Below are 17,268 nucleotides of genomic sequence, written 5' to 3'. Positions count from 1 at the left end.
GCTTCAGACTAGCTGTACATCAGCCATTAGTATTTCAAAGCATGATTTTGAATGCTCGGTTGGAACTTCTCTGTGGGAGTGTTTTTCTTTGATTCTTTCCTTCCTGACAACTAAATCGTAAGGAGTGAGAGTAAGGAACAATTTCAACGTCAAACTCGTCTTACAGAAACAAGTGATGTCCTCCTTTAGGTAAACAAAAGCTCTTTCAGACAAATTTTTTCTTTTCCTTTTAACCCATAAAAATGGAGAAAGGAAGTTTCTCAGAGCAGACCACTTGTCTATAATCTAGGAAACTGAGGTTCAAAACCTGGCCCTGGGATGGGAAAATCAACATCTCTGTGAAGCAATTGCCTTCCCCCACCCCCATCCACCTCCTCTTTCACTCTTTTTTTCTGCCTTTTCTGTTCATAACATTTGCAAGAGCAAGTGTCTGAGGACTCTAAGAGCAACTACTTTACAAATAGCTCAGGTGATAACATATCTTTAGAGGCAGCGCTGTTTCACAGATGCTTCTCTCCTTCCAAGAAATTGGGTCTCCTGGAAGATCCAAGAAGCAAGGCAGCCCATACGAAGGAGGTTGGTGTTTAATGGTGTTTATTGCAAGTTGGCACATGTCACTATCTCCAGTGGGAAAATACTGAAGGTTATGGGGGGTGTAACCTCCACCCAGAGGCAATGTCAGTTGGCTCCAAGATGGACTCACCTCTGGCCAAGGTCAAGCCCGTCAGTGATGGTGGAAGTGCTTCTCTGATAACATACTTAAAAACAGGAAAAGAAAGCTGTGCAGCAGTTGTTGCAACCAGAGGAGAGGAGTGAGAATATGTGAAGCCAGTGATAAAGAAAAGTGAGAATGTGCTCCAGGCACCAGAGCAGAGATTTTCCTGCAGTCCATGGTGAAGGCCATGGTGAGGCAGGCTGTCCCCCTGCAGCCCATGGAGGACAAAAGTGGAGCAGATATTGACCTGTGGCCACGCTGGAGGAGGTGGATGCCTAGAGGAGGCTGTGACCCTGTGGGAAGCCCATGCTCGAGCAGCCTCCTGGCAGGACCTGTGCATACATGAAGGGAGGAGCCCATGCCAGAGTAGGTTTGCTGGCAGGACTTGTGACCCTGGGGGAGGCCCAGGCTGGAGCACTCTGTTCCTGAAGGACTGCGCCCCGTGGAAGAGACCCATACAAGAGCAGTTCGTGAAGACCTGTCTGTGGGAAGGCCTCACATGGGCAAAGTTTCATGGAAGACTGTCTCCCATGGGAGGGAAGAGTGTGAGGAGTCCTCACCCTGAGGAAGAAGGCGCAGCAAAGACAAAGTGTGATGAACTGACCACAAACCCCATTCCCCATCCCACTGCACCACTGGTGGGGATGAGGTAGAGAAATTGGGAGTGAAGTTAGGCCTGGGAAGAAGGAAGGGATGGAGGGAAGGTGTTTTAATATTTGGGTTTATTTCTCATTATCTACTCTGATTTGATTGGCAATAAATTAAAATAATTTCCCCAACTTAAGTCAGTTTTGCCCATGAGAGTAATTGGTGAGTCATCTCTCCCTGTCCTTATCTTGGCCCCTGAGCCTCTCATTATATTTTATCCCCGCTGTCCCACTGACAAGGGGAGTGGAAGAGCAGATTTAGTGGGCACCTGGAATCCAGCCAGGGTCAATGCACCACACTCTTGCCAGCTTCTCACGAAATCAGTAGGTATTAATGAGACGTGAAGAAAGATTTGACCGGTTTTGTGTAACAATCTTCAGTGTGATGAAGTATGTTGGAGAAAGCTCTGGCAAGTAGGAATCATGCCAAACAGCAATGACAACATTTTGTTTTCTGAAATGACTTTTAGACTTACCATTTTAAGAATATAGTATAATTGGTTGTATTTGGAGCACCGGGTACTGGAAGCCAGGTACACGTTAGATCCTCACTAGATTCTTTGTAGCATACCAATTCATCGTCCCAATCTGCAAGATGGAAACATGTGGATTGGAAAAGACCCATCACAGGCAACTATTTGTGGATTGGAAAAGACCCATCACAGGCAACTATTTGTGGATTGGAAAAGACCCATCACAGGCAACTGTTTGTATTAACTGTTGTGAGGTAACTCTGACAAGCGAAACCAAACACAAAAGAGGCTATACACTTTTGCACAACAAAATAAGAACTGGCTGTGTGAGTCCTTATGCCATGATTTACTTTCAAGGCAAGAAGTTCACTAACGTTTAGAACTAGGGCCAGACATTTAGAAAGATTAAACGTTATCAGTTCTATTTTTTCCATGTCAAACCTAGTTTTCCTGCGTGAAAGTAGAAAAAGGTAAGCCTTTCCTTATCAGCTGTTACGTACTCAACAAGATAGTGCTGAAATGTTTGATATGGCATTTCCTACAGCTTTAGTGTCTGAACCTTTGAACTGTGTTTCTCTCCTATAATAGTGACATCTTGCTTGCTGCTTGCCTCTGTACTTACTTAAAGCTTTCTTTTTAAAATAGGAATTAAATTTCTTTTATATTTCTGGAAACACTGCTGCATTCTTTTGACATAAAAATTGCAGAAAAAAATTTCATACATTTAAGGAGCATTTGCTGACTTTTGGCCCTCTGCTTCAAAGAAAGATATCACAAGTTAATCTCCTTAAGCCAAATGACAAAACTACTGTGAACCTCTGCCCTAAGTGACCTCCGATTTTTATCTCCCAGCTCTGCTCTGGTTTCACACTATTCGCATCTGACAGACAGTACCCGTCTTGCCACTGTGTTTCTGGAATGCTCAGTTATTTGCTGAAACCTGTACAAAGCTCTGACTTCTGGTAGGTTACTTCAGATCTGAAGTGCAAACCCCTCTCCTGGGGAAATCTCTGTGACTTGGGAACCCTGGAGAACCACGAGCATCTGTCTTGGATGGGAGGGAGGCACTGTTCACCCACAGGGTTATAAAACAGAGGTGGCAACAGCTCTGCCTGGAGCAGCCTATTGACTGCTAAACCCAAACTTACAGACATTTTTGAAAGCGTAGGCCGGAATTGACAGCATGCACTCTTGTGAAACATCTTAGAAATGAATGCTATGCAATTAAGTTGAGTGAAAGAAGGAGTGAGGCAACTGCATTTTAGTGAGTAACATCAAGGACCAAATGTGATATTTCCATAATTTCCAAATGGCAAGAATTACTGTTAAATTTTGTGTAAAATGTTATACAATACACTGCAGTTCAGGGCTAGTTATCAACAGTAGAACTGATTGACTAAACTCCAGAATACTCCAAAACCACCAGTGATCTCTATCCAGAGTTTAGGATAATGTACTATTGTTAAATTTAAAAACCCCAGACCTCTTACACCACCAGCTTCATAAAGATTGCATTAAAAAAGCAGGAGGAGTATAAGTTTATGTACAAAATGACTCATGTTTTATTTTTGGAAAGAAAAATACGGTGTTTGGTTTTTTTTCCCCGCAGCCTAACATATACATTTTTTAGCAGAATAGAAATTAAATATTCATGACATTCTTAAAGGAACTTATTTTTAATCTCTAGTGTTTAAGCTTATTTCAGTGTTTCAAAAATCTCTTATCAGAAACAGTACTGATAAAATATCTCTACTCTTATTTTGCTTTGTGTCTTACTGTCTGAACTATTAGTTCAGAAGAATCAGCCATGATGTCTCAAAGTACCACCCACACTTTCAAAAAAAAGACCCAGAATAATTTTTTTTTCAGAAAAGTAGATAAGGATCTTAACAAGTACAGCATACTTAAGGTGATAAAAATGTATTTTTCTCGATGAGTAGAGTCACATGCTCCTTAAATCTACAAGGTTTAACAAGTTGCTAATAGGTCTATCAATCTTGAGTATGAAATGTTTTGCAATTTCATAAGTAAATATGCATATAGCTGAAGTTTGTGTTACAGCATGGTTATGGTATCACATAACCAAATCTATGAGTTAAAAGATCAGGCCTCATCTTTTCCTTTTTCAGAGTAATTTCTTCTCCTGAGTTACCGGGTATCCTCAGTATTCTTTTCATCATTCAGAAGTCAGCTGTATATTTAAGTTAGAAGTTGATTTGAACCAAAAAGTGTGTCAGATGAGTATAGCTCAGATTTCAATAGCCTCACTCTCTGACACTTCCCTTCTCCTGCTAAAAAAAAAACCAACGTGCTTTTCTAATAAAGTTGTGCTCCATCAGTTTAGATTTCCTTTCACCTTCCTTTCAAAAAGATGAAGATCAGGTCTTCCTTGTTTCTATGGTTCCTTCTTGATTCAATGATTCCATGTGAATAATTATTCAATTCTTCTTTTTCTTAATCTGACTACCAAGTCTAATCTTGGCCACCTCATTCATAGACACAGTACTCTAACAACTGGGGACAGCAGCAGCTGCTCACATTTTTCTCCTCTTTTACTCTGCAATAAGCCTTTTATTTACCTGGTGTTTCTTTGTCATTGCTGTTGTTTCAAAGAAACACTCAAATCCAAAACCATTTTGGAACCGCATGTCAATATGTGTGTAACATTGCTGTTGAAACCATTTCATTTGAAACTTGTCTTCTCTGCTATGGCTCTTAACAAGTAGGATATTTCTGACTTCAATAATTTCAGCATGAAGTACATCCGATGACTAATAAGCTCTATTGAAATGCATTAGACTGTATTTTTTTATGCCACTATTAGTAACGTATCAATTAAATGTAAAGCAGAAATAATCATGACACAGAAAAGTCAAATTCTATAATCTTTTGAACAGATCTGGCAACAGTGATAAGAAGGAAACATTTTTTCTCTTCTACTAAATTTCTACTAAATTTTTCCGCAAATAATTTCTATTCACTGCAATGCAGGTGATGACTACAGTGCTGCAGATCTCTCTCTGCTTATAGAAGAACAGGAGGTAATATTGTTTCTCATGCTCTCAGTCTTAGAAAGACCCTCTGGCTTTTTCTATGAGATGACGGTATTAAGAAGGACAAGTATAAATCAGAAGATTTTATATGTGGAAATATTTTGTTAACTCACCTAACACTCCAGCGCACTACTCCACTGCCAATATACTGGAGTCCTATGCTGCTTTATCTAGATGAACATAATGGATGTTATACACTTTATTTTCATTTGTGGATGTTAGTGTCCACGGGTACATGTGATTTTATCCTAGTCCTTTTTTTGTTTTACTATACTGCTTCTGCTTAAAAAATATTTTCTCCTTTTGAAAGACATTGCAATCCAGTTTCTTCTTCTAAAGAAGTAGAAAAAAATCTTAATTTTTTCACTCTAGAACCGTGGCTCTTAGCAAGTAGGATAGTCATTGCACCCTTGTACTCAGCATTGGTGAGGCTGCAGGTTGGGTACTGTGCTCAGTTTTGGGTGCTGCAGTATAAGGAAGACATTGAGGTGCTTAGGCAGGTCGAGAGAAGGGCAAGAAAGCTGGTGAAGGTCTGGGGAACAAGTTTATGAGGAACTGGGATTGTTTAGTCTGGAGAAGAGGACACTGTAGGGAGAATTTTTTGCTCTCTACAACTACCTGAAAGGAGGTTGGAGTGAGGTAGTGCATGGTCTCTTCTCCCAGGTAACAGCACCAGGACAAGAGGAAACGGCCTCAAGTTGTGCTAGGGGAGGTTTAGATTGGACATTGGAAAAAAAAATCCTTTGCTGAAAGAGTGGTGAAACTTTAGAACAGGCTGGCAAGGGAAATAGTCACCATTCCTGAAGGTGTTCAAAAAATGTGTAGACATGGCACTTTGGGTCATGGTTTAGTGGTGATGGTAATGTTGGTTGACAGTTGGACTTGATGATCTTAGAGGTCTTTTCCAACATTAATGATTCTATGATTCTATGATTCCATGATTATATGATATTTTTGACTGAAAAAAATTCAGCATCGGATGACTAACAGCCTCCATCGAAATACATTGGACCGGTCCTTTTAGCCAATAACAGCAATTTATCAGTTACATGTAAAGCACAAATAATCATCACACAAAAACACTATGGGTTCTATTGTCTTTTGAGACCGTGTTAATTTCTCCAGAGCCTACACACTAGAGACGTTTTGTTTGCATCTTCTGGAATTACCTCTGCATAGCCATAAACTCTCTGCCGCCACACAGAGACATCTGCTTGTGCTGTCTGGCTTGGATTTTTCCTTCAGGAGAACGGAAGAAAGTTTCCAGAGAGACAGAGACTCTCTTCCCTGAGATGGGCCAGTCCCGGCAGCGTCTCGGGGAGGGTGTGAGGTGCTGGGCGGCTGCCAGGTGGCGCCAGGGCGTGGCCGGAGGGCGCGACTGGTGGGTGTGGCCATCTGGCAGCCCCGCCCTTCTGCGCTCCACATCGGTCCCCACCGAAACCATTTTCCCTGGCGGGCTTCCTCCACCAATGCCGTCTGTGGTTAGGTTGGTAAGACATGAGAAGTTTTTACCCACCTGGGAGCTGCTGGCAAAATGGAGAACCCTGGTCTATGCTGTTGCAGGAATCTGGGGAATAAAAAGGAATCATTTAAGAAGACAGCCATAAAAGAAATAGGAAAAAAATGTCACTTGGCTGTTGTTTCTCCTACCCACAGAACTTAATTCGGTCATGATTTTGGTCGTAAAGCCTTACCTTTGAGTAACATTAAGAATTTGTACTATTTATAAACAGCAGTAAGTTATGCAGCAAATGAAAACTCACCTGTTGCAAATAGAAAGATAGCTGCGAGCAGAGAGTGCTTCATCTTCTCTGTAAAGAAACATAATGATTACTATCAACATTACACTGTCTTCCGTCTCTTTTTCACACTTCCTCTTTATTCTTATTCATTCCACTTCCTATACGTTTACTGGCTGAACACAGTAAGTTCGTTAATGACAATGTGAGGGGCACTTGAGCCCTAAGCTATCAAACACACTTATGAAATCCTAACAACCCTTCCTAAATCCCAGAAGTATTTCCCCTTGATTTTTGTAGGAAGTCACAGTGAGATTTTTAAAGCTGTCTGAGTTTCAGCAATGCAAACGGAATTAAGGTTATATAGGTATTTCGAATACCTTTGAAAAGCCTAGCCTCAATGTCAATGTGAATTAAATATATTGATATCAACAAAAAGTAAGTCCTTTGACTTACTGTGATATGAATGTTTGGATACTGTAGAAATAATAGCAGCAGAAGACCTTGCCTGTCTTCACTTTCTGACTTCTTGCCCCATTAAAAGTAATTTCATCACCACAAACACATTGTATCTGTGATTCTGTGATTTTTGGTACCAATACCAGGAGTCCTAAACTGTAAACCAGGTATGGCTGTAAACTCTACGTCAGCTAAGTCTGGTCAGAGAACATTTAAAACAGCTCTAGGCACAGAAGCCACCAGAGACATAAAAGCTCTTGCTGTTAAAAGAGTAAAGGGAAATTTTCAGAATATTTCACTACTCTGGGAAATTTTCCTTCTGGGCTTAGCTAGTTTCAATCAGAGACTGGATTCAGACCTACCTGGTGATAGGGAAATTATTAACTTATCTTCACAACCATGCTATATTTCAGGTTGAATACAAAATAGCAAAAAAATGTCTCTTTTAAATGAATCATTTTCTTCAAAAGAGAGAGTTAAGAGCATGTTTCTGAGCCAGGCCTACAGTAGGAGTAGGTGACTAATGCACCAGCTATATCTTATCAGATTCTCTGAAGGTCAAAGTCATGAAATGCAAGCGAACAAGGAATTCTATTGAGTGTTACAGGGGGTTTCCTAGTGATGAAATTACTTGGGCTTAAGAGTAAGCTCTGAAATGCTGAAGGATGGTGCATACAGTGTGTGAATGCAGGTTGAAACCTCCTCTTATCTGGATGACCCAAAAATCGGCCTTGACAATGCTTCACGAAAATAATTGCCAAGAGGACAGTGTTATTTTATGAGCAGTAAGGAAAAAGCTGACAAAGAGAAAATACAAGTCAAACATGAGAGAGATTTTGAGAGTGGAGATTGAAGAATTAAGAGACTCAGAGTAACGTAGTAGTCAAGAGATGGATAAAATTATATGAACTATATATACTGATTTGACGTGATCAGGGTAATGACATTTAAAATAACCTATCCCAAACGCAAACCGTACAACTAACTCAGTGCAGGAGGAGGAAACTGGAATCAGCACACACAGAACTAGGACTGGAGAGAAACAAACCCAATAAGGCAAATCCATATTGTCTTTGCTGGAGCTCTAGGTCTCAGTATGAATGTTATTATCATTAAAGAAAAAGGCCAGTTGTAACAAGTACAGAAAATACATTGCCACTCAAAATAGCAGAGGAGATAGAATCTTGAAAACTGGAATTTGTCATAGGAGTAGGAACTCATTTTTAATTATAGCTCAGCTATCAAGTTGCCATAGTAACATTTTAATGTATAACAAAAGCTGCATTATTATTTTTTAGGTAAATTTTGCATAGAACCACTTTTTCAAATGTTCTCTATTTCATCTCTGTCACCGCTATGGACCTGTGTCAAATTGCAAATATCTTAAGATTCCCTGTTACTCAGATGAGGATAAATTATGCCATCTTCTATTATATTCTCAAAAACTCAAAATGACTGGAGGATACCATCAACTTTCTTTCATTTGTGACCATTCTGAGACCTAGGTTAGTGCATTATTAGAGATGTGTTTTCCACAGAATGCTTTTCATTGTCACTCACTTACATAAATTCTGCAGTAAAAGACACGATAGGGTCTTGGTCTCCCCAGAATGTAATCTCAAAATAAACAAATTATTCTATTTAGACTAGATTACATCATATAAATTAATAGAAAACCCATAGCATTCTTCTCTGTTCCCTGCCCCAACTTTTAGCCATTAACTGTTACTTCAGAGGAAAAATAATCTCTGAAAATAGGTGGGTGAAGTGAGGAACATGATGCTGGCCCACTCATTCTGCTCCATACTTATGCAGCTCTATCTCTTGTAGCCTTGCACATCACAGGAGGACTGGTCAGAACAGGAGTTTCTAAGTACATTATTTGCAGGTGACCTTTGTGCCCATGAATGATAATGAACCAGAAGGGGTCTGAAATCTTCTTTGCTTAGAGTCCTAGACGTGTCCCAAGGCAGTTTGGATTATGTGGGACCAGCAGCCTTAAAGTGCACTCAAAACCCAGTGGGCAGCTGAAGCAGAATATAGACTGCAGAAATAAGGAAAGAAATATTGGATTTCTATTTGAAGTCTTACCTTGTCTGAAGTGCAGATAGCTGAAGTCTTCATCTTCTCCTGCTTGAATCTGAATGTATTTTTGCTAGCTCAGTTTGGTTCCAGTTGACTACAGTTATCTTTTTCAGGCATAAGAAATACAGATTCAATTTTGGCCCACTAATAGTAAATGCTGAAGTCCTATGTCTTTTCTCCCTGGATCTAAAGTAGAGATACACTACCTTTTATAAGTTATTTCTCATACAACTCTGCTTCTGATAAACAGACCTCCAGGTCTGTAAAAAATCTGACAGGTTCTTACAGAGTGTTTTTTGGTTTATTTTTTGTCTTTTTTTTTTTTTTCCCAGAGAAATAAATGAGTATCTGAATTCAAAGAGAAATTCTCATATGGTGTTTGGAAAATAAAAATAAAAATCCCACTCACCCTCAGCCACACCCCCTGGGGGAAATTTGCTGTGATAGACTCTCCACCACACGGTCTTTCAACCTTTCTGAGATAAAGTTAAATCGTAAAGCAGTTTATCAGTTCTATGCTATCTTAACGACAATCACAATCCTCCCCTGACACATTGGCTGAAGTTTATATAAGAGATATGCCCTGGAGATTTAAAAAAGTCCATGTACAGATGAAGTCTGTCACTGAATAAACTAGACAGCCAGCATAGAATGCAGAAGAACAAGGAATTTATGTACTTCAGTGAAGATTCTTTTGATTTAAAGAAAAAAAAAATGGAGGAAACTGAATTGATGTTATTAAGACCAAATGTGGACTAAATTCTGCTTATACTAGAGTAGACCTGGGTTCTTACCACTGAAAGTGATGTGAGACTAGATCTCCCTAGGTGTGGATGCAGGGATTTACCCAGTATGTCAGCTAGAATAATTGTAAGAGTTGAAGCAGTATGATTAAATGAAACAGACAATTTCTCTTTACTGTAGCATTACAGTTAGTGTTACCAGCTTGCCTTAGGGATTATGAAAGGAAATTCTCCCTGGGGTAGCTCAGAGCAGTGGCTTGAAAAGAGAGTTAAGCTGACACAAGTTGGCTGAGCTGTGTGCAGAACTAGAGTCTTAAGTATTATGATCAGCATTGGAAGCAAGATCTTTACCTCTGCTAGATCACTTTTGAGTACATCTTGCTTGTCTGTTTTACCAAGTTGTAGTCTCTGACTGCTCTGAAAGCATAATCTTAAGAGTTGGTTTAGATTTGTGCTCATTATGTCTTCCTGTGCAGCCAAGAGAAGAATCAAGGATCACTCTTAACTTTCTCCATCACATTCAAGGCTTCGTTAAAGGCAACTTAGTGTTTTTAACACACAAGCAGATGAGCAAGAAAATAAGCGTTCTTCCTTGCCCTCCTATTTGGCTTACCCAGTGGGCCTGAATCTGCTACAGGCAATTATTTTGGATATGTGGTGTGGAAACAAAGAGTATTTGACAAAAGCTTTGCTCTCCCCATTGACACTTGTGGGAGTAAGCTTTACCTTTTGGAAGTCTAAAGAAGAGCTTGGCTTTTCTAATGATTCTTTTTTAAATGCTTGATTTTTTTTTTTAAATCCTTGAGGAATGAGGGAGGAAATATAAATATCTGAGTCACTTTTGCTTTTTTTTTTTTTCTTCCCCCCCTAGGATTGCTCCTGGACAAAGAAATACTTCATTGTGAAGCCCAACTATTGTAGAAAGCACGTTTGGAAAAAGCCCAAGAAAGCAATATGAGGAAGATTGCTTAGTACAAGGCAGAAGGTGAAGTTTTTTAATATATTGCTCTGTGTTTATGGTATATTGTTCTGCCATTTTCAGTTCAGTAACAGTGCATGTGTTTGTGCTGTTAGTTTAACTCTTTCATAGTTAGGTTTTCACCATGGCAAATTTTCTCTCAGAATTTTATCCAGTGTAACCAGGCTGTCAAGTCATTACCATTTCTCAGTTCAAATCTTTTTCTGTCTTGGGACAAAGGGATTTTAAAATAGCAGTTATGGTTAACTGAGTCATCAGAGTTTGTATACATGATCATTTGTGTCTTTATTACTCTTGGCCATTTTCTTTTTTCTTCCATTATTATTACCCAACAGGATAACTTCTTTTTTTTGTGGAAGATCTTTTAATTAGCTTTATCATAAAGGTACTTCGGTCATCCTAAAATATTTTACAAATAGTTCTTTGCCACTCCTATGTAGGATAGAAAACCAGAGAGAAGCTAGATTTGCCGAAATGGAGTAACGGTGTCATGATTTTCATTAGCTCCTATATCTTCCAGATCTTAGTGACTGGAACAATTGCTCAGAAGGTGGGAACAGATAAAATAACTTTGACTGGATGAAGACTTTGCATATGGGGTTAGCCACCGTGCTGGCATGCCTTGGTTTGAACTACACCTTCAAGGTTATTCTGCTTTTTATCCTAAGTAATTCACAAAAATGCCTTGAGCAAGGGTAAGTACCTAGTGGATGATGTCTCATTTAAGGGTTTTAACCATTAACCTGGAACATCACATTACAGCAAGAATGACCAAAGAGTGCCCTTACCCAAAATATCTTGCAATCCCAGCAGTTAGGGTATTCTTCTGACAGCTGAAAAATATCCAGCTGTCTTGTATGCCTGGATAAGAACACAGATCTGAACAAAAAAATTGTGCTTATTTTATTTTATTTTATTTATTTTGTTTTATTTTATTTTATTTTACTGCCAATAGATTACTCTCACAGCCCTGACTATGGCCAGTTTGAAGAAAAAATCTGTCTGCCCATAAACTCTTGTGGATTTCTTGATTTTTTTTATAACACAATGTTCACACTTACTCTTAGCCTTCATCTTAGGTTTGCTGCTAGGAACACAGATACACCACAGGTGTCATGGTTTACAAAGTTTCTGCCTTGTTATCAAGGTAATAACTTCTCGCAGTTTCTGTTCTGAACTGAACTAGTTCTATCTTAAGAGTAGTGGGGGTTTTTGTCATCCTTCCTCATACTAGAGGATATTTCTGAATTTTCCAGTCCCTGATGAGACTTATTTGAGCTTCCAGCTTCATATTTATTCCCGGCTGGATTATATTTTTAAGTTTTTTTGCCTAGTTTACTCTAAGTATTTTCTTCCATCCCCCACACTGATCATCAGTCTGTGTTTTGCTAGGTTTAAACAAGTCGTTCTTATTACATGAGAAATACTCCGTTTTCTCAGTTATCTCATCAATCTTTCTTAGTGCAGTCTGATTCTCTGAGATTTTACTGCTAATGAAACAGTACTGAAGAAAAATACTTGCTTAGACTCTTGCTGCTTGCTGCCTCTATTTTATGTCCCTTTGGCTAGGGGTATTGTCAGGGGGAAGTCTGTTTCTGCCGACCACATCATACTTTCATTTCTAAGTTGGTGAAGTGTGGTTCTGTGGTGAGCTAAAGGAGTGTGACCGCCTGGGACCAAACTGTCAGCATTTTTTGGCATCCCAGTGTGAAGTGGCTGATTTAGATGCTGGAGAGCGGAATGGCACCGAGACGTCATAATTTGTGCTTGTCTGCAAGTGTGTGACGAGGACCCAGGGAGGAGAGAGGGCTTACATGGGCACAGGTTATTTTGTAGAGTGAGCATCCTCCACTTGCAAGCTGAGAGCGTGGGGCAGATGACAGATCTCTGTGATGCAGATGTAGAAAGAATCCTAGCAAACCAGTGCAGGCATGGCAGTGCTGTTTAACCAATGTCTAGAAAATACATTGTGATTAAAACGAAGTAGAAACATAATGAAAAAGTATTAAGGAATAACTTTGATAAAAAAAAAAACCACCACAAATTGCAAACAGAGCTACCAATGATACTTTATGACACAGTAGTGCCAAACCGACCTCTGCAAATTTCTCCCATTTTAAAGAATGCAGTACCTACTTAGCTGTCTCCAGTTAAAAAAGTTTACTTAAAAAAAAAATCGTAGTATTTTTTTTCTCTTTTCTGAGGCAAAGATGAATTTAGATCTGTCACAAGATGGTGAGGTTTACTTAATGAGTTCTCAGCAAAAACCTTAAAGCAATGTGATAGGCGACATGAGGTGAATGCGGCTGCAATGAGCCAGTGAAATTATGCATAATTAACATGATTTCAAGCTCCTTTTTTTCACAAAGGGAGGGGAAGGCCGTGGAGGGCGCATGAGAGGATGATAGAAATCATCTTAAGAGTGGAATGACATGCCAAAAATTAAAACTGAACTGAAGAGGGTATAAGCAACCCTGAAAGTAGGGAAGTTTGTGTCTAAACGTTGTGGCTTTTTCTCATTTACACAATGATTTTACATCAATGGTTTATTGCTCACTTTCCTCCTCAGGCACTAGTTCTTGGCAATAAAACAGAATCTGCTCAATATGTAGACTCCATCACTGAGCTGAGAGGGATATTATAAACAGGTGAAGCACAGGCCTTCCGGAAGAAAGGGTTGTAGAAAGGGAGGTGCTGCAAGATGAAGTGGAACTGCACTCAAGAGCGAATGTTTACTTGTAGTTTGCAATCCTAGACCTGGGCTATTGGAAAAGTAAAAGCTAGAGTAGCTGGTGAACTGAGCTTCCTCTGGGTCTCTTACTTGATCTTTCTGTTCTTTCTAAATGCCTAGGGGAATAACAAGCTCAAGTGCAAGGTTCTGCACCTGGGTCAGGGCAACCCCAAGCGCATATACAGGCTGGGTGATGAATGAGTTGAAAACAGCTCTGTGGAGAGGGACTGGGGCGTTCTGGTTGATGAGACTCTCAACATGAGCTGTTGTATGCGGGCAGCCCAAGAAGCCAATCATATCCTGGGTTGCGTCAAAAGAAATGTGTCCAGCAGGTTACAAGTGTGGTGATTCTGTCACCTCTACTCTGCTCTGGTGAGACATCACCTGGAGTATGGAGTCCAGCTCTGGACCCCTCAGCTCAAGAAGGATGTGGAGTTGTTGGAGCAGGTCCAGAGGAGGCCACAAAAATGATCAGAGGGCTGGAGCACCGCTTCTGTGAGGACAGGCTGAGAGAGTTTGAGTTGTTCAACCTGGAGAAGAGAAAGCTCCAGGGACACCTTATAGCAGGCTTGAAGTACCTGAAGGGGGCCTACAGAAAAGCTGGGGAGGGACTGCTTACAAGGGCCTGTAGTCATAGGATGAGGGGCAATGGGTTTAAACTGGAGCAGGGTAGATTTAGAGTAGATGTTAGGAAGAAGTTCTTTACTATGAGGGTGGTGAGATGCTGCACAAGAAGTTGTGGATGTCTCATCTCTGGAAGTGTTCAAGGCCAGGCTGGGTGAGGTTTTGAGCAACCTGGTCGAGTGGAGGTGTCCCTGCCCATGGCAGGGGGTTTAGGACTAGATGATCTTTCAGGTACCTTCCAAGTCAAACAATTCTGTAATTCTGCCTTTCTGTAATATAAACCACAAAAGTCTAAGCACATAGACAAGAGATGTACTTTCCCTGTAAAAAACCGCAAATATTTAAATATCCAGTTCTCTACCGTGTACAGCTATATATACAGGCAAAGCAAGTGCTGCCCCTTGAATATAATACACTCTACAGTTTTTCAAGACAAGAGACAATAATACGTGAGATGTGTTTATCTGAGAGGTTTGCTTTGGCCATATGGTTATAAAAGGATGTGAATTATATCTGGTATCTCTGTAGCACCCTGTTTTTCAGAAAAGCAGGGCCTGAACAAACAGAGGAGTGTGCCTAACAGATGGGAAAAGCAGTCACAGACCATCAGTTAGCACTGAGTGTTGTAAACAGCCTTGTGGTGTCCTGCCCCACCTAACACAGGAGCTCACACTGCTGTGGGAAGGAGACACATCGATTTTGAGTGGCAGAAAACCAGGGATGTTTTATGAAAGCTGCTTTGCTCTGCTTCTAAAAGAGAGAAGCTGTGGCTTGGCTTGTTTGACCCAACTTGCTGTATCACTCCAGTAGTAAAAGAAGCTGGAGAACCAATTTCTTATTTGCCACCAATTCAGCTTTCTAAAAGTGAAACAAAATGACAAAACTCTGTTTTACAGGAAGAAACAGCACACCAATGACCAGAAAACAATTTTTATTTCACTTAGCCCCTCTGCCTCAGGTTCTTAGATGAAAGAAGGGAGCTTCTGAGTCACCAGTTCCGGTCCTTTTGAAAGCACTTGCAGTCAGCCTGTTTGTGAACTGGTCAGGCTCCATCTAAAACTGTTTTTTTTCTGTTTTTTTTTCCTTTCTGATGCCCATTAGTCCTTATAGAAACCTATCCCAGAATCATGCATCTCTCAGAGGCGTTATTTGGAAGACAGCATCTGATTGTCTAGTTTGTTTTCCCTTTTGGAATAATTTGGAGACAGAATACTACAAATCACTTTTTGTTCTTCCTTTCTGGTAATTCATTAGAGGGGAATACAATCTTGCAAGACACTGCTGTATTTAATCTCTTGTCTTTGCGGTCACTGTGTCAATGGTACTCTGGTTCCACGTTTAATGGCAGCTCAGAGGTTAGCAACATTCTCTTCAAACACCACAGACTCACTGTAAGATAAAAAGAGCTTGAAGTATCCTTTGATGCAATCATTCTGTCACACAGCTCAATAAATCAGGTCTGGATTTCCTTAAGTTTATTATACTACTTTCAAGGGGTGTCACAAAGGTATAGTACAAAAGGCACTCACAATTCAATAGTTTTTACTAAGTGTAATGGCCTGTAATGGTATCTCGTCGTCAGTAAGCATGGGTGGGTAGCGAAATGCAAAATCTGACTTATGCCAAATGTTTCATACCAGCTCTTGATGGCTCTCTGCTGTTTTCCTTAGTCCCTTCCAATCTGAGGTTACTGAAGTGCCTAGAATTTTCCACTGTCTGGGAAATAATCAGCATTAAAACTAAACGTGACTCAAGCTATGCCCATGGTCCTGTGTGACGCACGGTGAATGGGATGGAGTATTGTCAGCTGAGTTTAAAAAGCCATGTTCCAAGTCCCACATATGGGCTAGTTGTGGAGCTGAGGCTGTTACTGACAAGCCAAAGGTTGAACAATCATGTGGCTGTCAGGTCTTCTGCAGGGATCCCCCCTTGAGTGGGGGAATGATGTTGTCCCTCTATCTTCTCCTTTACTCTTTTTTTTTTCCATATGAAGCCTGGCTACGAGTTCTGTGAAGACAGCTCAGACTTTTCAGAGCCTCACAGTGACACAGATCCAGTAATGCCTTTTTCTTAACTGAGTTTCTGAATAATGAAGAGCAACAAAAATATATCGCACATGTCACAGATCTGAAACTTTGATAAGTTTCTGAGTAGTGTTGTGTAGGTTTTGTGCATCTTTGTACATCAAGTTCTCACTCATGGTAATGCATAAGCTTAGCACAAGAAAAGAAGCATTTAACAGAGGGAAAAATCCAAGAAAGGTCACATTTCTTTACATTACTTTCTTACAACTAATTTAAATAAAAGGGGTTTTTAATTAAAAGTAATTTTAAAATTGAAAATTGAAGTGCAGGCCAGAAGCAATTAACGTGCATCCTGTACTACTTAATCTGCTCACCTCAAGGAAGCTTATCTTCAAAGATCAAAAGACAGAAATCAGACTCAGAAATATAATCTTTTATGTCACCTTCCATGCTTTAAAGAGCAAAACTTAAAGTTGAAGGAGACTCTGATGCTTGTGTTGAAATATCTCTCTAAGGAGTTTGATGGAGCCACATTGTCTTTGTGAAAGTGGAGGTACAGGCTGCAAGAGCTGAAATTCACTGTGGCTTCAGATGTGCAGGTCATGCCAAGAAAAGTTCTATTTGTAATTAACCTATGACAAAAGGACAAACTCTAAAAAGCCATTTCTAAGTTACTGACAAACACTAGAAATATGTTCTTGTTTTTCTTTAGAGCCAGTATAAAGCAAAGAACATAGAAAATTCTCAGGAAAAACTTAAAATGAAAGAATGCTTCAGCCCAGAGGAGTTTTATAGTCCTGGTACTCTGAAAAGCATTAACCAAGAGCCAGAGCCAAGTGTGATTTGGAGTCAAGAGCGGATCATGCAGAGCCCAGCAAAGTGACCTACTCACTAGCTTTTGGATATCCTTAGTTTTTGTGTTCATGTCTCCCTTCACTCCCTTCTAAAGAAAGGTTAGGCAAAGCTGGTACAGTTCCACAAAATGTTCTTATATAC

Source organism: Apaloderma vittatum, unplaced genomic scaffold (assembly GCF_000703405.1).
Source record: "Apaloderma vittatum isolate BGI_N311 unplaced genomic scaffold, ASM70340v1 scaffold8247, whole genome shotgun sequence".
In the NCBI taxonomy this organism is placed as follows: domain Eukaryota; kingdom Metazoa; phylum Chordata; class Aves; order Trogoniformes; family Trogonidae; genus Apaloderma; species Apaloderma vittatum.
Note: the sequence above shows the minus strand (reverse complement) of the source record.